The sequence below is a fragment of the Camarhynchus parvulus genome, chromosome 9, assembly GCF_901933205.1.
Source record: "Camarhynchus parvulus chromosome 9, STF_HiC, whole genome shotgun sequence".
Taxonomy (NCBI): Eukaryota; Metazoa; Chordata; class Aves; order Passeriformes; family Thraupidae; genus Camarhynchus; species Camarhynchus parvulus.
The window spans coordinates 3,364,054-3,391,285 of record NC_044579.1 but is presented as its reverse complement, the minus strand read 5'-3'; the positions used below and the strand labels follow the sequence as shown (position 1 = coordinate 3,391,285).

Genomic DNA, 27,232 nt, shown 5'->3' with positions numbered 1-27,232 from the left:
ACTTTTGCTAAAATGTAGCTGAAGAGCCACAAACCTACTAAAACCACCTCATTTCTCTACAGCTTTAGATTCAATGCAGTGACTGAAAAAATGATAATTTCTTTGTCCTCAGTGATACTGGAAAACACTGGCAGGCTATAAGGAAATAAAAAAAAAAAAAATCAGTTATCCCAGAGCTACACAACAAACCAAATCCTAACTCGCATGAAGCCAACGAGGCTCTTCTCGATTTCACGGGAACGCAATTCAAACAGAAACTTTTCCCGGAGAAAAAACACTCCCCTCCCTTCCTCCCCTCCAAAAACAAACGGCACCAAAATAACAACGTGCGTCTGCTCGCTTCTCCTCAGCAAGAGATGGGGAGAACATATGACAGGAGGCAGATTTTGGACGTGTTCCTCCGAGCTCTGGGAGGAGGCACGCGGGCGCGCGGAGAGCGGCGCGCGGCCCCTTCCGAGCGGTTTACTCGATGTGCCTCGTGGTGATAAAGAGCAACAAGCCACAAAATAACCCAGCTCCACAGCTTCAACTTCTATTTATACTAACAGGATTGAAAACTAATAAAATCTCCCTGCTCTTTTTATTATTTTTTTTAACAAAATTAAGGGAAGAACTGGTTTATTCTTTAGAAGCCACAATGCTATGTGACCTCCTGGTGTAAAATGTTGACTGGGTGAGGTGGTCTAGGATCTACAGCCCAATTTATTAACACCAGTGTCTATATTTTGAACCAAATTATTGGAAGAAAACCTTTCTAGCTGAGGAGCTCATCATTATCCCCTTGATTTCACCAGGGTATAATCCATTCGGAAGTGTACAGTGCTGTTGCATGCTAATACATAGGAAGTTTCTCCTTTGATTGCAGAGTGTTCCTGTTAGCAATTAAAAATCTTTTCCTTCCTTGTTCAGCACAAAATGCTGCGGTCCAGCTATTGGTGCTGTATGACTGAAAACCTCATTTCATCCTTCTTCTAACCCTATCTTAATGCTCTGTCCAGGATTTCTTTGTCTCTGCCTTAATATTTGTTTTCATCTTTTGATGAAATATTTTCATGCATTTCTTTGCTGCTTTTTACACTAGAAACCCACCACTTCTTCTGCTATACTCGCAAAACCTGACTTTGCATCTCCATGTGCCTTTAAAACAAACATCTTATTTAAAGCTAATCATCATAAAATAAACTATGATTTAATGTCTGAGTAAAGGCACCAAAAAAAGATTTTTTGACCCAGCTTTATTAGAGAGCAATCACACTAGAAGGAATACACTGAGTAGGAATAAATCTCACCAGTTTTAGCCCTAATACTGTGAAAATCTGCTCTCTAAGCATCTGCATCTTTTGCTGTCCTGTCTCCTGTTCAAGACTTTCCCCACTGCCTGCGCTCTGCCAAGCTGTTTTCTGCAACTCCATAATAAAGGTCAGATGTTGCCTCAGTCCAAAGAAGCACAAAAATAAATGATCTGAATGTGAAGTAATAAAGAATGTGTTTTACATTTGTAAAAGGCCGGGTCATAGAGCTTTTACAAGCCACAATCAGCTGTTCCATATTCCTAAAACAGAGTAGTCAGGATTTTAAAATCTGATTACAGCTTTGCCACTGAAAAAAAAACCAGGAAAGTTAAAATAAACTCGACAAAAACAATTCTGTCAAATGATAAATTTCTGTCTGCTTTCCATATTCAATGTCACTCAAGGTCGCAAATATATTTTGCCTTTTGAATATTGAGCAAAATGACAGAAAATTTCTGACACGTAACAAGTCTGCCACGTTAGGTCTGACAAAAGTTCAATGTTATCAAGCCTATCAATCCATCTGTAATGACATGCTGTAGGCACTTCAAAAAAAAAAGCAAAACAAATGTGATGTTTGCTACAGCAATGTTTCACATTTATTTATAGAGCCAATGTTGCAACACAAAAACATTATCCATGGGACATAGTGGATGTGAGTCTTCAATCTTGCCATGGGAAAAATAATTGAAAACACCTTGCATCTAGATTAACTTGATATTAACTTTATATATTATCTGTCTAGCATGTATGTGTGGGGAAAAAAATACATAATATATTTTAAATCTAGTAGTAGTGTGTTAAAATATGGATTGTTGACATGTGCCCATGTCCAACACTCCTTGCACTCGTGGTATTGTAGACAGAACTATGTGAAAAGGTGTCTTTTCTCCAAAAATCTTAAAAATACTTGATATGGAAAGGAACATACCTTTTTTTTTCATGAAGCAGACCACCTTTGCCCAATTAACCCTGCCTAGGAACTACATGCTACATGGAGAAGGACAATTCCAATCCCTTCACTTCTCTGTTCCTGTTAATGCTATTCCATCTGAAAATGTCACACATACTCAGCTCCAGGGAAAACAGCCCTTCACCAAGTTTTTTATGAAAATGTAGGTGATTTCAGATTTCCTACAAATAAACGAAGGCTTTATGTAAATGCAGACACCAGACAAAGTGGTTTTCATTGGTAATTCCAGCTTGAAATCTAACAGCAGTGACCTGCTTTATCATCTGCTTTAGAAAACGGATGAAGAAAAATCAGTGTGAAAAGCAGAAATAGGTGTTGGCATCAGGGCAGAAGTCCCCTGTCCACTGAGCTGCTGGTTGAGGGCTGCAGCTCTGCAGGGTCTGCACCTGGAGCTCAATTCAGCATCTTTAAAATCCAGTGAGGGATTAAACCTGTCCTGAGCACAGCACTGGCCAGAGCTGGGCAAGGAGAAAGCACCTGCAATGAGCAGGGGCTCAGCTCTGCAGCAGGGAAACCATGAACTGAAAGACCATCTAATTTTGGCAAGTTTGTATGTTTAAATCAATGGAACACAGCAGTTAACTCACTGCCTACATCTTAAGGTATTTTTATTTTCCCCATATGACAAGTTTAATGCCATATTCATTAATATATAGACTAATTTTTAAGATAACAGAAGGAATCTCATGATTGCCACACAGTATTTAAAACCCATTTTCCAAGGTTTCTGTATTTATCAGCTGTATATGAGCAATAACTTCACTCATTTAAGGCAGCCACATGCAGATTTGCCATGTGGGTGCCCAGTTTTGGGGCTAACCCGTGCTCTGACCCGTGAGCCACTGACTCCAGCACGTGTCAGAGCTCCCTGGACTTGAAATAAATCACTGGAGTGGAATAAAATCTGCAAAATCATTGCCATTGTTATTGCAATCCTGCCTGAACAAAGCCCACCAGCACGGAGCAAGGAGGTGATTTTGATTAGTTTAAAAGCGTTAGGGGAACACACCCTGCTTCCATCAGGGGTCACAGCAAGCACAACACATTCATTTAGAGGGGAGACAACATTTCATTAACAACACTTGGGACCTTCTCCTGAAGACTATGATGAAGATGGGCTGATTTTAGGAATCTAAATGTTAAATATCTTTAAGAAAGCAGTTTGATTCCTCTCTCCAACAGGCACTGGCAGCTTATATTGACTTTTGCAGCAATTTAGAGATGTAAACTCGTAACTCAGAAAACACAAATGCTGTTGGGCAAAATAAACCAAACCAAACCCTCATAGTGGTTAGGATCACAGTCTAAATATAGTTTATCATGTACACCTCAAATGCTCCTATATGCATACTTCAGTATAAAGTATAGAACTGCAACTCTCCTACAATTTGCTTTTATAAGGAGGTATTATAAGCAAGTGTCTGCAAATCACAATGCCCATTTGACAACTTCTCATACACTGATCTAAATAATTTGATTCAAGTTTTAAAAAAAGCTGAAGATCCAAAAAAAAGAGCACCTCCTTAACTTTTACACACTGTTTTTGTTTTTCTTTAATTACAGCTTTGATGGTCTGCAACCAAAACCATATGCCTAAAAAATCCTGAAACCTGAGAAAGTTGATTTGGACTTTAAAGGCCACTCACTGCTACAATGCAACGTAGCTCACATGCACATATATCAAAATTACACATACACATAATGTAATGAACAAATACACTGGACAGGCTGCCACGCACAACACTTGCGCCCCAAAGGTGCGTTTGTCTTTTGGTTTCCTGCAGAAAGCTTTGCAGCAGTTGTCTCTGAGCATTAATTGTCTCTAAAACATAAATTACATACTTCACTTCCAGCACTAACCATAAATTATCCGCCTGAATAGCAAACAAAGCTGCTCGTTCTGATAGTCAGCGCAGCCCTGCCCGGCTATTGATTAAGCACTCTCAATGCTTTATTAGGTTTTCTTCCCCCACAAAGTCAATACCAGGATAAATATTTCTTCTTGGGCTGTTATGAAGTATCGTAAATCTGAGTCATTATTAACAAGCGCCTGATTAGTGGGGCAAAGTTATCGGAGAGTTTGGCACAGGCTCCTGGAACCTCCCCTCCCAGCAAACACCCATCACTGCCACTGTTCCTGCTGGCAGCTCTGGTCCTTGTGCTTCCACAAGTTGTCACATCCTTTTTCCAATTTTTTTAAAATATTTTAATTAAAGAAATTACTGCTGCACTCATTGCTCTTTATCCCCATGTCACATTCCCATATGCAGAGAGCATCCATCACATAACGAGTATGTTCATGGCCCATGTTCCCCAGGGATGGGGGGCTTTGCCATGGTTTGCTTTCTTTTCTTACTGAGGCACTAAAGCATTTCATTTAATTCAACTTAGATGCAAAACCAAAAGCAAACAAAGCTCTTGTTAAATATACTTAGCCAGCATTCATTTCTCCTTATTAAAATCATCATCTGAAGGAAAAAAACTAAAACCAAACACATTCATCAATCATTTGCACTTGCTCATGTTAAGAACAACTCCTTTGAAGTCAGAATAAAATCCTGTGGGGGGAAAACAGGCTCAAAGTTTAAATAGGTGAAACCACAAGCTCTTAAAGCCCAAGATGCTGCTGTGTTAGACTGGGCCTGTAGCTCATCTTGTGCCACTACAGGGAACACTCTGTACCTGCTGCAGGTTCAGAGATGGCCCCTTCCACCCCAAGCTCTCCTACAGCACAGACCAGACTCAGCTCTGAAACTGGCACTTAAAAGTCCTTTTAAAATCTCTGTCCCTGGTCACAGCAGTCCTCTATAACCAATCTACATGCCTGCTCGCTTTTTAAATTTTTTCTTCTTTTTTATTTCTAATGTCCTACACATTGCTGACATTTTGCAACAACGACTTCCAAAACCAAACCGTTGCATCAAAAAACACCAGCTTTGATATATTTTGATATCTTTCTCTTCAGAATTCTGTGTCAAGCAGGAGCTATTTCCTAGAAGTGAAATGCAGAATGACCTAGATCATGCCTGAAGTTTCCCTCTGTTCACTAAATAGAACCAAACTGAGAGGTGGAGTTGGGAGAAGGTCTGTCAGAGTACAATGAAACCCTGTAATGGTGCTCATTTTTAAACTATGTTTTCCCAGCCAAGGTATGAATAATGCAACCAAACAGCCCAGAACATCTGAATAAAGCGACAGCAGCCTAGCGGATGCTAATTGGCAGCAATTGGCGCTGATTGTGGAGTGCGGCTGGAGCTGTGATTACAAACAGAGCTGACGCAGCCAGCCCAAACCTCAAGTGCTGCTGCTGCAATTAAAGATATTTTATCAAATTAGACAAGTGTTTGCCTTTCCCTGCTATGATGGTTATGAGCAAAACATAAAAGAAAGCCTGGCTGGCGGTGCGGCACCTTCCCCACTCTGCCGAGGTGAGTTCCTTTCTGCTTTGACTTTTTACGCCACAAAACGGAACCCTTTTAGAAAGAATTCAGCGCCATCCCTAAAAGACCTTGCTTTTGTCTAGAAGTGCTTTTGCCCTACAAATGCAGTCTCTTCGCAGCGTATCTGACTTCCAGCCCCGACAAGTGCTGGTTATGCACACACAAACACGGAAAGCTTTGAACTTCCCAGGTCTGATTTCACAATGTAAGCCCTTAGTATTTTTGCAGGCAGGTAAACACTCTTCAAACATCATTTCCAAGGCAGTGACTATCAGTGAGGCTTCAGGACTCTTAGCAACTGGATTGATGTTTCGAGTGCTAAACCCCAAGCACAAGCCCCACAGTTGACTCCAGCCAAGCCAAGTCCTGGTGGCCAAAGGAGAGTTCAGAAAATGCACCTTGAACTCCAGACGTCCCTGCACCCTGCTGCCTTCTGCTTTCCTCGGGGAGGAAGTCACTAAACCTCTTGGTCATGAACTAAGGCTGGCTCTTTGCTATTATTTTCTGTTGTCCCCAACTCTCCTCTCTTGCTGCTGGATCTCAAGAAAATTAACATGAACTTCTGCCTTTTCTCCAGCCTCCTGTAAACATCTATAAAGCAGGTCAGCAGAACTGAAATGAAAAATATATAGAAAAAACTCCAATGTGCTGGGTCATTTCTGAAAGCTTAGCATTTACAGTAATTCTTACAGATCTCCATGAGAAACAGAAAAAAAAAATATCAAGGCTATGCAAATGTATGGAAGTTTTCAGGCCAGGAGAGCTGGAGAGTGACAGCCAGTGTCATACAAAAGTGTGAATAACCTGAAGATACCCGTGGGTTAGCCAGGGCCAACCTCTTCAGGACCAAACACAAGGTCAGAGACCACAGCACTGGCATCAAAAAGGGACAGCAAGGAAGCAAAGGCAGCGCTTTGTGTACTCGGCTCAGCCTGTACTTTTCAGGGATTTATGTCAGGTGCTCTGAAGACCACAGCACTGATCCAACACAGCAATAACAAAAACCAGAGATAAAGATAGATGAGCACGTTGGTGCTGCCTTTGAGGCTCCCCAGGATGAAAGGTGAATGAACAATTTCAAACAGAAATAAATGCTTGTTCCAGGTAAAACCTGTAAGGATGGGTCAGATTCTACCAATTTAGTGGTGGCACACCACGTGCAACATGGGGTGTTGAGAAGCTCTGCTGTAATATTACTCAAAAATCTGTGTACAGCAGCAGTCTGAGTTTGTGACAGCAGGAGTGTGAGGGGATGAGCTCGAGCCAGCAGGATGCAGGAACAGGGAACTGAGGGCTGCAGGAATGGCTTATCTGGAAATCAGCTCCCAAACATTCAGGCAAAGGACACAAATCACAGCTTTAGCTTCTAGCTGCAGAAAAGACAACAAAGAAAAGTCCTGTTGGAAGTGAAGAATAAAGTGTTTATTCCAGCTTTGTCCCTCTCTTCACTGTGTCCTCAGAAGAACTCATCAATCTGAGCAAGAGGACATCTCCTTCAGGATACACAAAATGTAGAATAAAAATGTCTCAAATCCAGTGTCCACTGCAATGCTGTGGGAAAGGGACACCTTAAGCACTCCACAACCAACTTTGGTACTCCACAACCAACTTTGGTACTTCAATCCACACCAGGGCAGCTCTCCCCTGGTCCAAAGCAGTCCCTGATGCTGCAGTGCCAGGACTGCAGGTGATCAGTGATGGTGCTGCCACAAGGGAGCCCCCAAAACAGAAAATGTCAAACCCCTTCCCGCCCACAGTCTCCGTGCAGGACTGAGCCCCAAGCCCAGAAGTTGCTGCTTAACCTACAAACAGGCTGAGTGTTACAACAGAATGGTCTGAGCAAACTGACAAATTAGGCAGCTTAAATTTCAGGGTATTCCTATTGTAATAAGCCAGTTCCTTACAAACTGTGCTTTTTCATAATATAATTAACCCCAGCACTAAGCATGTGAGCAAATGAGTTCATTTTTCACATGAATAATGGAAATGTTTCTTTCTTTCTTCTCTTTTCTTTTCCTAAACCATTATGGGCAGAAATGAATATAAAAAATTTCTCAGCAGAGAAAGGATAATGTGTGCTGGCTTCTAGTTTAGAAGAGGAATTCATTACGGAGATTTAAATGGAAGCTCCTATTTTCTTTCCTTATTTTCTTAATATTTGTCCTTGCCAGTCTAATCCTAAACTTTGCTCATCATCAAGATCTAGCCTGGGGTTAGATCAAACAGCCTCTGCTACGGCCTGAAATGGGTTGAATTTCTCTTCCTTCCCATATCCTCCTGAATATTTTCTTCCATCTTTTCTTTCCATTTCTAGAAGATCTTTCTAGCAGTCCTGTGGGCAGAATTACTCACTGCCCTGACAAAAATCCTGTGCTAACTTTAAATGTAAACTCACTCCACTTCCTACTACGGAAAATAACATTTCTGCCATCATTCCCTGCATGGCTGAAACACAACCACACAACCAGGTCACTCCTTTACAAGAGACACAAATGGGAACTGGTTATCCAGTTTACAGAAGAGTAAACTGTAAGAACTGGCAGAAGTGTAAGGTACAGTCACTTCCAGAAACTGATCTTGTGTGTCAAGGGCAAAGGAGCCCATGGGAAAAAAAAAAAAAAAAAATAGAAAGATTAAATCCTCATCAGCTTAATTTGTAAAGAAACCCAAGGGAAGTCATTATTCCCACAGACTCCATTGCCTGATTTGTCTTACGAATTCTTTCAACTTCTCTGACACCAACAGGTGCTGTTAACTATTGCTGACTGAAATTGCTGCTGGCTGGCCCTGCTGAATGGGAGTCCCTTGAAAAGGCAAAAAAATAGCATTTAGTACTGAACAGGAGCTAAATATTGCACAGGTCTGAATCCTGCTCATCAGAAACAGCAGCCAGGTGAGCATCCTTTAGCTGAAAGGGAATTTCCACTAAGGAATTCAACCAGAGCACTTAAATTTGAATATGGAGTTACATCAAGCTTGGAAAAAGAGGGATGTACAAACCATTAACTTCCATGCAGATTTCACCAGTGACAAGCTCGAAGCACAGAACTGAAGAAACAGGATTTTCTCTTTCCAGTTAAATTAACAACGAGGAGCAGAGCACAGCTGGGACTCCTCAGGGCCTTTCCCAGCAGGACAGAACAGCACAGAGCCCTCCTCTAAACCAAACAAACCAGGCCCAGAGTGGTGGGGTAAGGCAGACTCTGCAGAAGGAACAATTTGGCAGCCAGTTCCCTCAGCCTGACACCAGCATTTGAACCTGGCACCTTCCCTCACACATGTGCTCACCACGTGTAGCTGCTGCCTGAGCTCGGGGAGCAGGCTCAGCCTCACACCCCAGGAATTCTGCTTGTAAAAATATGGGATCCCGAGGTTTTTCCAAAGGACCAGTGTCAAAGGTGATCACAGGCAGAAATTAGAGGGCTGAAATTGTTAATCCTGCATGGCTGAAATTAATTCATACCAGAGCAGGAAGAATCAGTTTCATGTAACCCAAACTTCACATTCTGGTTCCCAACACAAACTAAATTTGCCTTTTAAATCTCCCTGGATGTCAGCCATCTGGTCTTGATGGAAAGCCATACCCTATTTTTTCAGGGGGTATAACCAAAGAGAAATTTGCATTTATGTTTTCAGTGAGACATCAGTGTCTCTTCAGCTTAAATAATTTAAAACTTCAAAGTTACTACATGACTTGGTCTTTTTATATATGATCATTTTACACCTTAAAACATGTGTTCCTCTATCTCTCTCCCGGCAAACAGCTGACATATTTTCATGTTCCTCACTATTAACAAAGCGTGTACCATAGTAAAATATTAACATCACACCACACTCCTATAAGATTGTTTGGTTTAGGATAACAAACTCTGTTTTTTTGAGCAACAGTAAGGTCAAAGTATTAAATTTAAATCTCTTAAACAGAATGTGCATTACAAATAAAGTTTTAAAGGTCTATTGAAAATTCTCAAAAAATTAAAAACAGACAGCAAAGGGCAAACACTACAAGGAGAGAAAAATTCTAATAGGGCCAAAAGGCTGTGTAAAAATAAATACATATCCAGCACACACTTGTGTGCAGCACATCTAAGGCAGGCAAAAACAAGTATATTCCACAGACACGTGTGTTGTTTGGAGTCTGAGTCCTGTTTTCAGAAGAGTGAGGAAGTAAATCAATAAATATGTTTACCTTGATCTTTAGCTCGCTCTTACAGACCACTCAGAGCATCTCATTTAACCAAAGCTCTTCAAACCCAGCGCTGCCGGCTCTGCAGCTGGCGGAAAAACGACGCACGTCAGAGGATCCAAGGCTGAACAGCTTGGCCTGAGCGCATCCCAGCCTGGCCTGGGCACTGATTAAAACCAAAATCTGTCCAGCTATATGAATAACACACCCCAAAACCTGAGCAGCAAGGCAGGACTGCCACAGCCGTGGGTCGATGCCAGTTCACAGCTCAGGTTTCCACGTTCAGAATTCCGCCCCTCAGTTCCAATCAAAAAAGACATTCCTCACATTCAAGCCAGGCTAATTACTTTTTTGCATGGAAGAGGCAGCCAAATTCCCTGTGACGCACAAAGGGAAAGTGTGATCTACGAGCAGAGCACATCCACCACAGCGTTATGGATGGTTCTGGAAATGCAGCCAGAAACAGACGTCGCTCCCAACATCGCCGCTGTTGCCAACAGTTACCACCTAATGCTGTCTGAGAGACTGCAGTGATTTCGTGTTCAAAGGGGAAGGCAAAGCCTCTGGTGTCTCAGATCCCACGTTAAAGCTGGCAACGGGGAGTTTTAACACCTGGAGGATATTCCTGGAGGAGGCAGCGATCGCCGTCCTCCATGTGGGATGCGGCCGCTGCCTGTCCGTCCCTGGGTTACTGAAAAAACAACAAACCTCCCCAAAACCCTGAGAGCTGGCCTGGAGCTTTCTGCTGAAGGAATGAATGCAGCAAAACCATAAACTATTCCTCAATTACAGGATACTCCAGTTATTAACTTCACTTTTTCTGCACTGCCTCTTTGTCCCTTCCAGGAGTGTAAAATGATTAATTTTACTAGATACTTATACATCCTAATTTTACTGAATACTTTTATCTCTTCTCCAGGATACCTGCATTATGACCATTAACAAACAGTGGAAAGTGCAGATAATGTGTGAGCATTTCTCCATATTTATTTTTTAAACACAGAAAAGATGTCAACAGTGGCCAACACAGGTAATGCTAAAATTGGTTATTACTAGGGCAAAAGACCAGAGGGTCAAAGATGGGAGAGGAGGAAATTAACAGTTTAACTTAATGGGCAAAGTTCTACAGAACATAAAGCTAAGAAGGGTAATTTGTTAGCATCAGACAACCCAAAATTATTAATGGAAATTGTTAGGATTTTTGAACATCCAGCCATGCCATAGACCTCTGAAATGCACATTTTAAAACAGCTCCTTTTCCTTTACAACTTTCTGTTTTTAGGGATTACTTTCTGAAATTCCTTTTGTGCATTATCAAAGGAACAAAGAGACAGCTTTTCCAGGAAGAAATCTCTTGGTTTGGGCGAAGACCAACAAATCTCCTTAGGCCAAGATTTAGGCTGTGCTCTTAACTGCTCCCCTAACCCTGCAACCCAGAGAGGCAACACCCCCCTGTAAAACAGACCTCAAGCTTAACTTACAATCATCTGCTTCATCTTCAGGTGAAAGTTCTTCACAAGGTGCACAATACTTTCAAACATTTTTTTTTCTTATTTCTTCCTTCTCCCTCACCTCAACAGTCCCACGCTTCCAATCAAATTAAAAACTGGACCAGTGCAGTTTTGTGGGATTTTCCCCTCCAATGCTAAAGTATAATTATAAAATGGGGGGAATAAAATTACAAATTCCACCAAGGTCATTAATGTACAAAATGCAAATTGTCTCCCATTTGTCAAAGACCCTGGGGAAGTCTGGAGATAATTGAAATGATAGATGAACAGAGGAGACTAACTGCTAATGGTCTGTATATCAATGAATCAATGTCACATTTATGAAGGGCTTTGGGAAATTATTCTAAATACTTCATCTACAACAGCTGAAGTTTAGCCTACTTTTTCTTTTTAATGCTGAAAATATAATGAAAAAGTTCACTTTGTAGTCACACAAGTGTAAACCTGGGGTAATTTAAGGTGGATGGCAAGAAATTGAAGTGCTACTTATGTTTGTGCCAGATGTGACCAAAATTCTCAGGTACTGGGGATTATGGGATAGAGAAAAGCAATATGTATTTCAGAGATAATCAAATATAGGACCAGCCTTGCCCTCAAAGCATTTAAACTCAGCTCTTCACCTTTGCAACTCATTTTCTTCAGCATATGAATAAACTAAAAAATCAAGGAGTACACATACCACTGATTTCCTCTTTTCCTCCTATTTTCAATTACAAACTCAACTGCTCAGATCAGGGCCTGTTTTCAGATGCATTTATGGGGCACTGACCAAACAGGAACAGGGAGCAGAGAGAGGAAAACCCAAAATATTTCCATTTCAAATGAAAGGTGAAACAAATCCTGCAGGTAACTTTGGTACAGTTTCACAGAAAATCATATTTCCACTTCAAAAGAGGAAAAGCTACAACCAGTAAGTCCCTCTGCAGAGCATTCTCCCAGTTGTGTGCTGGCCAGGTTACAGTAACAGGGGACAGTGAAGAGGAGACATAAATAAAAAGAAAATTTGAACACTAATATGTCATTTTGGTTGAATCTCTAAATAGTTTGGGAAGCTGGGTCAGTTTAGACAGTTTCTTCTACGATTATAATTATTATTACATTTATTATTCTTTTTTTCTGCTTTTTTTCCCCACACACCAGAAAGGTCTGGATGAAGGTAAACCAGAAGAAAAACTGCAGACTTCTTTCGTGAAAAAAATATTTTTCAAGTGAAAAGAAATAAACCATCACACCCCACTGAGAGGCAGTTTACACTGCAACAGGTACCATCACCACAAAATCACACACTTTAAACCCTTTTCCATCTTGATTTCACTGTACAAAGTCACAGGAAGGGCATGGGGAGAAGAGGTGAGTTTTCTTGTCTGTGGGAATGAGAGAGATTTGTTTCATCTGGACATAGCACCACGATTGCCTGGCTCATGGAAACATGAATAATCCAGAAAGACACCCGATTTCCCCAGAATCTGAATGAAATGGTCCTGTCTGAAACCCAGAACTGCTTCTCCTGTTACGGGACTTGGCACATGAAACAAGAAGGGAACAAGGCTCTCAGGAAAACAGCATTGAGAGGAAACTTTGCTGCTGTCTGACAAAAGTAACAAAACCTGCAGGTTAAAAGATTACACTACATTTTCTGTTCATTACAACCACAAATATTCATAAAAAGAATCAAGAAGTCCCATCAAGCTGCTGAGAAAACAAGGAGGGATATCCACGTGTTGGAACCTGCCTTCTCAATTATAAAATATCACTGAGGATGATGGACATCTGGAGCAGCTTCCCTTACAATAAATCTTGAGGCAAAACTGGTCAGAAATGTAAAGTCCATGTGAAAAAGGAACCCTCAAAACCAATCTGCTGAGTCACTAACATTAATCAGCACTGGTCAAACTGATTGGCTTTTCTAATAAAGGTCTGTGAATAAATACTCAAAAAAAACCCAAACAACTCCATAGGAAGGGGATGGTGCTATGGGGTAAAACAAAATTTGCAGTGCCTATTTTAAGGAAGAGAGGGAGGGAAGGAAAACCAGCAGCACAAGTAAAACAAGGTGTCCTGCAAACTACAGGAAACTTTTGTGGAGATAGCCTGCTTTGGATGTTTGGCAAAACCTGAACACACACCAAACCAGTGTCTGCTTGATGCTGATTTGCTAATAGTCTGTCTTTCCTCCCCCACTGCCCTGTCAGTCTTGCTCAGTGCAAGCTCAAACCACTCTAAACCCAGCAATGTAACAGCCCACCTTAGCTAAATGAACATGATTTACCTCCTTTTATCTATTGTTAGATATTTACTAGAGGGGAGCAGGAGTGTTCCCTCTCCACTCTCCAGGGTCCCAGAGCTGCCCTTCCCTCCCACAGCCTCCCCAAATCCTTCCCCTGAGGAAGAGGCGCAGAGAGGAGGAAGAAAAAGGTCCCCACCAAAGAGCAAAAGCTGCCCCAAAGAAATAAACTGAGCTTTACAGAACTCCCTAGCTGTCAGGGAAGGTGGATCTCAAGGGCTTTCTCTGAGCATCTCAGCTTCCCATCCCTGCTGGACTCCCGCCTGGGGTTTCCTGGAGATGCTGAAGGAGCAAAGCCCTGGTCTTTTTGGGTTTTCAGGGGAGTGCTGGCTCTGATCCCTGTGAACTCTGGTGCCAGGTAACCCAAAAGGTCTGGCAGTAACTTCACCTCACAGGTGGGCCAGGGGGTGAGGTGCAGCCCCTCTCTGCTGCCGTCACAGCTTCCCAAGGAGCCAATTAACAGAACACTCAATTCCTCCATTTGCTGAAGCACATTTCTTCTGCTAGATCTTAATTTTCTGAATGAGTGAAATAGGAGTTAGGACAATTTATGTGAGTTAATGACACAGTGCAAGTTAACTGATGGGTTATTCTGGCTTTTTGCAGGCAACAATTTGCACGCAGCCTTTCTTTCAGGGCCATAATTACTTGCAATACCAGAGTCTCAGCACAGTCTTCCCTTTTTTATTTTTTTGCTGTTTTACAGATGTGTCACTCTCACAGTACTAAGTGAAAACAGATTACCTGCCACTGATCACCCAACACATCCTCAGAGGAAGGTGGGGGACGCGTCTCTCCAGTGACAAGTTTTGATTTGTGGATTAAATTCCCCTCTTAATTGAGCCATGCTTCTTCTGCTAACAAATTCCTGTGGAAACCCCAGGATAAATTTACCTCTTTGCAGAGTAACTTTTCCTCGCATCACATCCTCCCCTTTCCTTCTCCTTATTTCATTAAGATTTTGAGCTGTACGTACAAACCCTTCATCTCAAACACTCATTATGGAAATACTGCAAACCCAGAAGATGTCACAGCCGTTTCTTTTACAGCTTTTCTTTTTGTAGGCGACATTCATATTGCAGAATAATTTAGACAGTAATTTAATCACAGGGTTTAGAGGTCCAGCAAATGTTACATTTACATAATGTCAGTCTTTCAGCAGATAATTTGGTCCTTTGCATGTGTTAAAAGACGACATTGCTTGTTAAGTTCATGTTAGTACGTTTAACCCAGCAGATGAATGGCTGGTTCCTTAATCTGCCATATATTTCTAATTTTCCTAAGGATGATTAGAAAATTTTATTTAGAGTAAATTCATGAGCACAGTCATTCCACTGGAGTGACAAATCAAAAAGATTATTAAATCTCAGGGTCCAGAAATCTCCATAAAATGGTCATAAAGTCCTTACAACACAGAAAGTGCCATTTTTTTTTCCTTGTATAAGTTCTTCACTGGTCAATATATTGCTTCTGCCTCCTTTGAGTACGTGACTGAAGTTATTGAAATGTGCCTCATTAGTTTCATAATATTCTCCTAAGGACATATGGGCACTTTGTAGTATGGAAATGTACCGTTCTTTGTCTTGGCAAATGCTGTTAAAGAGAATGAAATAGGTTATAAGAAATGTGATTTCGTTTCAGTGTGCCAAGGCTGCTATCCTGGACGTCCAAAAGATAAAATAAAAGGTGGTAAATCATCATTACCCAAAGAGAAACAGCATGTCTATACAAGTGATTTTCCAGAAGTACTACTGAGTATTTAAACTTAGAAGAATAATAACCTAGGCAAACATCTCATGAACCTTAACACTGAATACTTACATTTAATACTGTTTTTCTGCCTTTTTATTTTGAAGTTACACATTATAGCCTCACTACTTACCATGTCAATTGAAATCTCCCCTTTTAATTTAAGCTTGTACAATATCAGGATTTACAGCAGGAAAAAACTTGTTGCATCATCTGGCCAGCCCATGCCACTGTAGGATATTCCCTTATTTTCCACTGCCTCACTTGCCTGGTTTTAAATCTCCTGAAGCCAACCACAGACCAAATCAATGAGCCAAAAACCACACCAAGAGCTGGGAGCACATTTCGATCATTCAGTTGTAACTTGGCCCCATTTCTGCACCCTTTAAAACAGAAATGTGTTTAGCTAGAGGGCACATTCATACAGCCTCCTATCAATGGAACAGGTAATAGACATCCCCGGTGAGGAGCTGAGAGCAGCTGGAGAGCAAGGCAGAACAGAGTGAGGGGAGACACTCAGTATTCTCCTTAATCCACTCAACTGACAATTGTCACCAGCCTGACTTCTGCAGCACAGAAACCCTCTTTCTCCTGGCTTAAGGTCTTGAAAGGATCACATTTCATTCCTAAAAAAAATTTCATTTCTTCCCATCACACACTTCATGACAAACCAGTTTTCAGTCTGTATCCTTTATCAGTTATTTTTATTAAAGGAGCTGGGTGGGGTTTTTCATTCATTATTTGTTTTTAAAATTAAATCCAAACAGTTTTTCCTCTTATGGTGAGTTTGGGCTGAGGACTCCAGGAAGATAAGGAAACCCAACTTCTTCCAGATGTAAGACAACTGTGGATCCTCTCAGCAATGAAAAAAATGAATTGGTTAATTTGCATTAATACTTGGATGATAAAGCTTTAAAACAATCAGAATTAAATCAGATAAAGATTTAATTACCACTAAGGTTAAAAAAAGGATTATTTGCTATTGCCACTTAAACAGAGCAAGTTCCAAATTTAGAGTTGGCACAACTGACATGGGCAACTCTGCATGCACTGATAATTTTGTCATCAAAGTGATAAAATTCTAAGCTCAAGGCACTTTCTTGTCGTCTGTTGGACACAAGGTTTTCGGGGTGAAGGAAGAGACGAGATGGGCTCCATGATCAGAAGGCTTGATTTATTATGTTATGATATATATATATATATTATACTATACTAAAAAGAAAAAGAAAGGGAGAGTTTCCAGAAGCTGCTAACTACCTAAGAATAGAATAGAAAGAATGATCAACAAACCTTGCTCTCTCGGACTGTGTCCGAGAGAGCTCAGTTCTGGATTGGCCATTATTTCCAAACACTCAATCTGGGCCAATCCAGAACTGACCTGTTGCATTCCACAGAAGCAGATAACCTATTGTTTATGTCTGGTTGCTGAACTTCTCAGCTTCAGCAGGAAAATCCTAAGAGAGGATTTTTCATAAAAGAAATGTCTGTGACACTTTCTTTGATTATTCTTTAACACAGTTTGTAGTGTGGCTGGTAGGGCTGGATGATCCATCCCCAAATGTATTTCCTTACTCAGCTGCTGAGTTCTTAAAGCAGTTTAAGGAAATACCAGACCTACACGAGGCTGGATCTCCTCAAGAAGGTCCCACCAGGTGACCCCTTTGTCAATTTGACTGGCACAGATACAACCATTTGTGGATCTGCACCAGGAATACATTGGAGAAAACGTGCATGATCTCAAACCATGCCAAAAATCAATGTGAATATTGATGTACAATGAGCTCTTTAATGGAAAAATCCTTACAGTTCTTTACATCAACCAAATAATTAAATTAAAAAGAACTAAATGTTTTCCTAATTAAGCAGCATGAAGTGCCAAATACTGATCTATTTTCATCTCCAACATGTTTCTATCATTTTTCTCCTTGCAGTCCCTGATGTTCCTTGGTTAAAAAAAAAAACCTCATAGAAAAAAAAGCTGTTCTTACAAATCCAAACTAAACCTCCAAGCCTCACACAAGAAAGCAGAGAAAAGTTATAGAAGTCACTCCAAAATGTTCTCATTAGCACTTCTTTAGGTAAGAATGAGAATGAAAAAATGAGCTCTGTGAGGGCTGAGTGTCACAGCTATTTGCTGAGGCCATTATAATCATATCAGCGGCTTATTGAATTTCATAACCATGGTTCTACATCCTTCACTGACAACTACCAGAGAGCTTAACTCAAAATAAAACTCCAAGTCAGAACGGAGGCACGGACACAATGTGCTTACACACTGAAGAAAATAAAATCTCCGAAGGTCAGATTTATTTTACGGTTAAAAAGGGACACACATAAAGCTCCAGTTCCTGTCTTAACCCCAGTGAAGCCACAAAGGAGTAGGATGTGAGTACACATTGTGTGTGTACTCCCTGCTGTGTATCACCACAGCACAACACACCCTGAGAGAGAACATTTCTCTGGTTTTATCCTGCATGTCACCCTCATCCAGCGCCAGGAACGAGGCACTAATTCCATTCCTGGTACTGAACTGCCACAAACCTCACTGGGAATCGACCCCAGCACCACCAGGATCAAACCTGGAGTGGGCAACAACAACCCCCTGGTATCAGGGACAGGCAGAGCCTCCCTGAGAATCCACAATTAGGAGTAACTGGAAGCAAACCTTGCACCATCCTAGCACAGCTCATCCTCCCCTGAGTGCACCACTGAGTCAGGCAGGGCAGAGGGAAGCAGTGCCTTTATGATATATAGGTTTGCCTTACACACAGGTTACACATTTAATTTGCTATTTACTGAAGCCTCCAAACTTGGCAGCAGAGGGAGACTGCATGATTGCCAAAATAACTGGGGGGGAATTAGGGCTAGACGGTGCAGTAATGGCAAAAGCCTTGGGAGAGATCCCACAGATGTTTCCTGATGCTGAGCAGGAACTGCATGCAAACCCAGCTCGTGAACAATAAAGTGACTAATGCAAGTCAACAAGCAGGGCAGAAGTGGAATGTTCAGTGACTCAGTGTGCAGAACACCTCACCTGCGTGCACTGGTGCCATGGCAAAGCCTGGGAGGTGCCACTCTCCAAAGGGCAAGGAGACAAACGAGGTCTGTGACTTCATCAGGCCACAGCTTTATTAACCTGCCTCTTCAGGGAGCTCCCAGTCATCTCTCACACGGGCCAGAACCATGATTCATTTTTTAATCGTTTCTGTCTGGTAAAAAGCTGTGTCAGTGTTTCCCTCCCTCCTCCTCTTCACAGCCCAGCTCCTCTGAGTAACACAGAAGGATCCAGGTGTGTGTGGGTGCTTGCACTGCTACCACCCCCCTGCTGCACCCCGTGTTTTCTAAGGACAGTTTCAGTCCCCCAGGGATGTGCTGGCACAGGCAACACGAAGCTATCACAGTCATTCAGCTCCTCCTGGTACCAGCTGAGTGTGGAGACAATTAACAGCTCCCTGCACAGCATTTCCCACTGGGAAGGGAGACAGCAACACCTCAAAGAGAAACCCTCACAAAGAATATGCTCCATTCAGAGGGCACATCCAGATCCCTCCTGCTGCCTTCTGGCCTCATCACCACCTGAAAGGCAGGTCTGATAAATCCCAGTAAATCCTCCACACACAGCCCCTGTGTCAAATCCCAAATGGATCTTGTTTACAGGCAGCACAAACACTCCACAGGGCCCTTCCTGGGGGGAACGAGCCCATCTGGTTCTACCTTTGGAATGGTTCTACCTTTGAGGTACAGCTGCTAAATTCCAGGGGAATTGCCTGTCCATTTGAATAGCCAGTGAAGAGTGGAGCCAAACACCAGCTCTCATAATCAGAATATTTTATAGCAAGGCTCCAGCCCCAGGCACACTCAGATGAGAACATGACAATGGACTTTTATGGCACTTGCAACTTTTGGGCCAAGTCCTCAGCAGGCAGAGCTCCAAAAACTACAGAGTCACACCACGAGAGAATATGTCAATTGTCTGGCCAAGAGCATAAAAACCTTCTTGTTATTGTTGTTAGAAACCAAATGACAAGCAATTCATTACTGCACTGCAATTCAGTGCAATTTATTGGTTGATTTGCTGCGAGGGATTTTAGCTACATAGTAATACACATACTATAAAAAGAATGCAAATTCAGTAATGCAAGTCCAAATGAATGAGACATAACATTTTCTCACAGTTTGCAAGAAATTAACCTTTAACGTCTTTTCTATGCTTTGGGAACAGCACTTGGTCAAAAGCTCTTACAGTAATAAAGCAGTGACCCATAGCAAAGAATAAATGTCAGAGTGAAATGATAACAGCAAGCCTATTTGCCAGAAAGTGGTAATTTATAAGATTTTAATTTGAGATCATCATGGGGGGTCAGCCTTATCAAATAATTCAAAATGTAGGTCACAATTATAGCCCGCAAAGTGTGGCTCTGCTCTGAAATGTGACTGCAAAAATGGCATGTTTATTATTTCTAAATGATTTTTTTTATCAGATGCATTGAGTTTACAAGTAAAATGCTAATGGGACAGGCTTGCTTTTTACTTTCTCCATTTTTTTACATTTGTGTAGCTCACTGATTTCAGTGCTTCTTTCTGATTTACATTCTCCTAAAAGGAAAATCAAACCCATCAGTTTCCCACCTCCCAGCCTGAAAGTTCCACAGAGCCAAATTACATCCTTGTTGTTCCCTGTGTCACCAAAAGCTTTCAGCAAATTTACACTTTTCTGGGCTAGCTAGAATGTAAAGCCCTCCTAATTCTCTAAGTAATAAGGAAAAAAAAATCCAATCCCCCTGTCACTTCAGGCAGATTCCTTGGGTGGTGTCAGGCAGTGTGGCTCCACCACAATCGATGGAGTTCTCCATCAAAATCAGTGGAGTTCACCCCACAGCTTTCTCTGCAGCACTGCCCTTGGGTTTGCTGGCTCCTCAGTCTAACAGCAAAGGAGGAAAGGCTTTTAACAGGATTTTAAATCACCCTGCCCGAATCAGTAACTGTGAAATGCTAACACCTGTCTGGAGCAGAGCTGGAATCCAGCCTTTGCTTCAAAGTGAGCCAGACTAGGAGATGGTCCAGGAAGAAGGAAAGAACCATCCAACACATTTCCTACCTTTTCTCACAGCATTTTCCAGCCCTGAGATCCCCCAGCTCCAGGTCCTTGATGCAATGCAGTGCAATTGTTCATTACTCCCAGCCCTTCCTCAGAGATGCACTTGGGGCATTTCTCAGCCCATTTCCACAGAAACGGAATTCTTTCTCATGAACCAGCAGAAAGAATTGAGAAAAAGTGAGTGAGGCCTGGCTGAAGAGAAGTGTGTGTGCTCCACCCGTGCCTGGATGGAGACAGGAATGGTTTTTATGTGCAGGAGGAACCTTGCTGTCAATAGCACACACAGGGAGTCAATACTGCTGCTGCCAAGCAAGTTCTGCTCATCCTCTTGTGCCTTGAGAATTTGTGCCTTTGCTTCTTCCTCCCTTAAACTACAATGAAACTTATGAAGGCTGAAAGAACCCTTATTCCTCTCTTTGGCAAAACAAGCTATAAACATGGAGAACAAAACCCACCCAGAACAAGCTGAGAGTCAATTAGAGTTTGATTTAATAGGATTTAACACAATGAAAATGAGAAGATGACATGAAACATCTCCATAGTCTTCACTCAAACAGGGTGATATTCCACTTTTATCACATCTCTAATTTTATTTAGTAATTGTATTCCATAATTAAATTTCTGCAGTAATTCTGTCTTTTGACATCCTTCCTCTGTCAGAGCTTTCTGTAAGCCAGCGTGTGCATTCACAAAACTCAATACTGACATGCCAATGGATCATCAAAAGCCTGCATTTGCCTGTCATGGGCTAGAAAACAAATCCAACCACAAGAACAGAGATCTCATGAGATTGCTGGACTCAGAATTCCAACAAAATTCCAAAACACTTTAAAATCCACATCACCTGCTCCAAGGAATACTCCCAAGGGAGGGAATAACTGGCCAGTCACACAGGCTGAAGAGCTGGTGGCATTGTCTGGGGGTGACAACTGAACCCAGGCAAGCATGACATTAAATATAATACCTTTCACTATAAAATAAGGTGGGAGAAATGCAACAAATTATTTCTTACAGACAATTTGTTGCTTAATGGCCTGAAGCAACTCCAAGGGCTGTTAGAGCTGATAAGACAGCCCTTAACCACAGCAACAATCTATGCACTGGGATTAATGCCATCATAAAGTTTAAGCAATGGTTTATAACTCCAAACATTGGCAGAAGCAACCAATTTTCTGTCTTTTGGAAAGCAGAGCATCTTACATTAAGAAAATCATAATTCAAAAGCAAGGATGGGGAGAAAAGAAAAAAAACCCCTGCCCTGCAAACGAATAGGTTTCACTTATTATAGTAGGTGTGTTGGAAAATGCCTAAATATGAGTCAGGAAGCAGGACAGGCAGCAATGCACTGAGAGCACCTTGCTGCTGCTTTCTGCCAGGCTCTCCAGGCAGCATCTTCAGGCTGATGCACAGGGCTCTGCAGACACAGAATAAGCTGCTTTCAGGAGGCAAATGCCTGCCAGTGCATGCTTGGTCACAAATGCACACGAAATGACTGGAGATCTTCCAGAAGCAGCTGATAATTTGTCTGTGATAGTGTGCCAACAAAAAGAGCCTGAAAGCCACATCCTCTTTAATGGTACCTAGGCTCTTCAAAGCTTCAATGGACAGACCAAAGCTCTTGAAAAAAAAAAGGATGAAAACCTGAAGGATGACAGGGAGAGTCAAAGCAAACCCAAAATCTGCCCTAAGAAACGCTGTGCTCTGGTCAGAGCTTTTAAGGAACCCTAGTGGGGGTTCCAAATCCCACCACAGCAAATTACCTTGTGACATTTCCAACATTCAACTTCTCATCCGGACTGGGAAAAAATTCAGGGATCATTTCTCTCCTCAAGTCATCCATTGCATTTGGGTTTCCAGAATGGTCTGGAGCAGCTCTAAGTTCCAGGCTGGGCTCCTATCACAACAACTTTGTCACAGAGCATCAGCAGCAGGTTAATTGATATTAGAGGTATCTCTTTCAAGACTCTGTGCAGTAAGAGCTCTAAGATGAAAGCACAATATGTTTCAGTGGGCACAGCTGAGTATTTTCTGTCTTTGCTTGCACTGGAGGACAGCATTGAGGGACTTGGCAGAGTGGCACCATTTGATTTATCCCTGCTGCCTCCTTGGACAGTGCCAGCACTAGGGTCTGTCCAGAACTGGGAAAAAAACCCACCAAAAACCCAAACCAGAAAACCAAACAGTATTTTTTTCCCCTCTTTGCTACTGTAAGTTAAAAAAAAAACCAAAACAAACAAAACCAACCAAAAACAAAATAACAAACCCCACATTTTAAGTTTTAAGCTTTCAGAAAATACACTGGTATTCTGGCGCTTCAACACCTTGTGTATTATCTTGCCACTTTCTCTAAGTGGCTACATTACTCTTGCAAACTAGCAAAGGGTGTGGAAATATTGATTATCATCTACATTTTCTGTAGAGATCATCAAAGGACAGTGAAAAGTATCTGTGTGCAGAGTGGGGGAAGGAGAAATGCAATTACTCCTGCTTGATCTGTTTATTCCACAAGTTGGACACAAGTCATTGCCGTGACATTTTCATTTTCCTGGGTACACGACTGGGCTCTAATCTCATTTGTGCTGGTGTAAGCACAGGAGGATCAGCAAGCTTTCCCCCCATTTACGTTTTGGGAAGTAACAGCAGGAATCAGGCCCCCCTAACCCTTGGTCATTAATTCTGGTTCACCTCCTGCATGTAACAGGAGCTGTCAAAAAGATTTTGGAAAACTGTCAATCTCTGGTAAGAGATAAAATCTTGATTAATAAAAATAATTTGAAGCTGAGTTTGTTCATTGGAAAGAGAGGTCATTGGCACTATGGTGTCAAGAAGCCAATATTTTACAAACACATGGTATTCTATGGGGAAATCAAAGCAAAGTCTGTACAGAGCCTCCTGCCAAGTGAGCTAACAACTCCATTTAACAAAACAAGATCATCCCCATGCTTAGAAGAACTCTTTCCTTAACAAATAAAAATCAAAGCAAAATGCAGACTAAAGTGAAATTACTTCCATGATCAAATCAGAAGCTAAGGGCCAAGCTGTGCTGTTGGGGGAAGGGGAGGGGGATGGAGTTTTGCTTTTAACAAGCAAGAAGTCTAATGGAAATGATCAGCGGTGAAAATTCAGTTATCTGGGCTTCTGTTCTGCTGGCCCATTATTCACAGTGAAGCCACTGAACAGATTTGAGTTTCTAGGTCTGTTACACTGAGCAAGGCCAGAGATGGAGTCCAGAGGAGCTGGGGTCAGCTCAGCCTGGCTGCCCTTTGATCTGCACCCATCAGATGAGGTGAGCACCTCCTCCCACCCCAGCACTGCCCAGCTTGCTCAGCAATAACCAGGTTATTTCACCTGCACAGCCAACCTGCAAACCAGCAATGGGCTTGGGCACTGCCCTGACTAAAATCCTGACCCCTCTGAGAAACCAATCCACCCCACTGAGGGCATCCCTGTGCTGGGCTGGTGGTGGTTTGGGGGGTAAAAATCTCCTTTCCACCTCTGAGCAGCCACGCTTTTATAGCAGCACAATGCATTGATTAAGTGGGGAATTATCCCACCAGTTGGCAGATATATGGAAGTGAACCACTTTTTAGTGTTTAGCTGGTGATAAATTTCCAGGCTACGCAGAGATTTTTGCTCCAGATTTTAATTTGGATGAGCTGCCCCCAGATGCAACGCAGATCAGCGAGGGGCACCTCCAGCTAAGCTCAGAGAGCAGCTCCAGCACTCAGAATTCTCAGATCAAAACCTAAAAATGCCTCAGCATCAGGTTTTCCTTATTGCAGCTACAAGAGGCTACGCCTAAGAAGGGGAAAATAAAAGTCAGGCTTCATCCTGTGCCTCTCTGAAGGGTGCTCCTGCGGGTAGGAGTGTGTGTCTATGTTGCAGATAACTAACTAGCTACATGACAATATGCATTGGAGATGAAACCAAAGCAAATGCCAGCATGATATATTGTGTCAGTAACATCAAAGGAGAAGGGGAGGGGAAGTGAGTGTGAAAATCAAACAGAGTACTTGGGAAAGAAAGCTAATTTTGAGTTTGATGTGCACGAGTGACACTCATTAAAAATTGACGAGTGCATGTGAAAGGATGCCACCTGGGATTATGCAACTGCTAATTAACATTTAACACCATTTTCTAACCTTATAAAATATTCTTAGCCCGCTGAAGGCTTCTTCATAACAAGCACAATGGAAAAAAAAATCCAGCACCTAGCAACAGCAAATGGAATGGGGAAACTTTATGAACTTTATAAAGCAACACAGAAGGCACGGAGGGCTTAAAGGGAGAGTGACGAGGCAGCACCATCCTCACAGGGGAAACACCTGTGTCTGTGCCCTGCTCCCTGTCCTGCACCAAAGGGACAAAGGATGTGGCTCTGGTTCCAGGGACTAGGGGCTGAATGTGTGTCCTGGTGCACTGATGCTCCTGCCCCCAGGATTCACTGGGTTTCCACAGGATCATCACTTTTTGGGTTGGAAAAGAGCTCTCAGTTCATCAAGTCCAACCTTTAAATCCAGCACTGCCACACTCAGCTCTAAACCGTGTCCTTATGCCAGTCCATACATCTTTTAACACCTTCAGCACATATTAATATTAAATTATTATAAAATCCAGTGTGTTTTAAATATTTTCCAGCACAGCACCCAGTTTCACCCTAAATGACACCCTCCTACTTACTGTAAGCCACAACTGAGAGTATTATGTGAGGTCTCCCACCCTTGGAATTTAGCATGAGCCTTGCAGTAGCTGCTAATTTTCCCCCCAAAAATCCTTCTCCTGGATTCCTGCCACTAGCCAGCAGGGAAATCCTGGGTTTTAGCCTTTTTTAGGCTTTTTCATAATGGTGGTCAGGGGAAATATGGACTCCAAAGCACGAGCATCTGCTCTAGCTGTAAGTTCACATGAATTTGGGGTCCCAAAATAGCAATTTTTTAGAAGCTGAGTAGGAAGTTCTCTAGAGAAAAAGGGAGGATAATTAAAAAGAACAGGAGAAGGTAAGAGAAAGTGGAGGGGAGGCAGATGAGGTGACAACAAGACCTGAGCCTGGTGGGACAGATCACTGCAGTGAGGGAGGAGAAAGGGGCAGAGCTGCTGGCTCAGAACAGAGCCCGAGGAGCCTGGGAACATCCACTCCAGAGCGTGTCAAAAAACCTCAGCCCAAAGCAACAAAATTAATAGATTACATTTGGGTCTGGCTATTTCAGCCGTGTGTTTACATTGTGTTGTTTCACAGTTTAAACAAAGAAGGGAGCCCGGAGGGATAAACCCAAACAGACCTTGCCTTTGCAGGGCCCAGCGTGGGGCATCCCAGCAGATCTCCCTGCTGCAATGACAATTATATGGCTCTTGGCAGTCATGAGACACTTTTATAAACCCAGGAGCCTTCCAGAATTTCACACACACACCCCAGAAATAAAGTGCTTTTTAAAAGATAAACACCTAACGCTGTCTGTGTACAGCGGAACTTCGTGATATAGAAGATATGGCTCCAAGTGCACAATACTGACATATTTAGGTGGATTTTAATTAATACATTGGTATTCATACAGCGTGCCCAGGAGGATTCCTGTGTCTTTTTCCACATGCTTCCAGATGAACTTGCTAATTGAATGGTTTAATGCTTTCCAAAGGGGCGAGAGAGAGATTCTCCCCCTTTTCACTGGGAAAAGGGAATGGGATTCATTCTTACAAATAAATCTCCAGCACAGGCAAAATCTTTTAAAAGAGAGTAATACCTCTGCCACTTTTAGACATGTCCCAGATTAACCAAGCTGTTGATGTAATGTCATTTATCCACACCCAAAAGATGTGAGGTGTTGCCTTGTTGCAATGAACTGCTCTGGTCCTTCCATCCTGGGATAACAAGAACAGCAGGCACTCAGGGAGGGCTAAGCACAAACAAAAAAACCAAAAAACAAAAACCAAAAGCACAAAAAAAAAAAACCAAAAAAAAAACCAAAACCAAAAACAAACGAACAAAAAAAAAAACCAACAAAAAACCAAAGAAAGAAAAAAAAAACTCCACAAACAAAAAAAAAAAAAACCCAAAAAGTGTCAAAGAGGGATAAAAGGGGATCAATAGATAAGCAAAGAAATGTTCCAGTTACAAGAGAACACAACAGGAAAGCCCAAGGCTGTCAGGGGACAAGCCCCAGCAGAGGCTGTCTCAGCAGACAGAGCTGAGGCAAAGCAGGGAACTGGAGGAAAACTGATTTTTAAATAAAAAAGAAGTAGTTTTCCCTTCACTTCAAATTCACTGCTGAATTGGAAGCAGTGAACTTTCAGCTGTTCAGCCTGGCACTGTCCAGGCTCTCCCTGCAGCTCCTGCCCAGTGTGGGCAGTGCCAGGTTTGGGAGCAGCTCTGGGGTCTCCAAAGCTGCACCCCAAAATGAAACCCCTGTGAGCTGTGCAGCAGGGTGTGCTCTAAACAGAAATAGAGGGATGTCAACAGATAAAAGCAGAGTGAAAACTCTCTAAACAAGGAATATTTTTCTTCCTTATAAGCCCTCTCCATGACCAACATCCATTCACACTTCTGGGCATGCCTGACCTCCTGCTTTGATTTACAAATCCCAGATATTACACTGGCTCTCTCCTTAAAAATTGTAAAATCTGCCCTGAGAATAAAGGAGAGAATGAAGTTTAGATTATTCTTTTAAGGATTATCATTCATCATTACCATTGTTTCAAAACTTT

The 27,232-nt window shown here is 42.1% G+C and overlaps 1 protein-coding gene across 6 annotated transcripts in view; it reads right to left on the bottom strand.

Moving 5' to 3' along the window:
- LOC115907100 (multiple epidermal growth factor-like domains protein 6) overlaps window positions 1–27,232 on the bottom strand; it is a 191,276-nt gene that overhangs the window by 91,146 nt on the left and 72,898 nt on the right. The gene's annotated exons all lie outside the window — the stretch shown is intronic.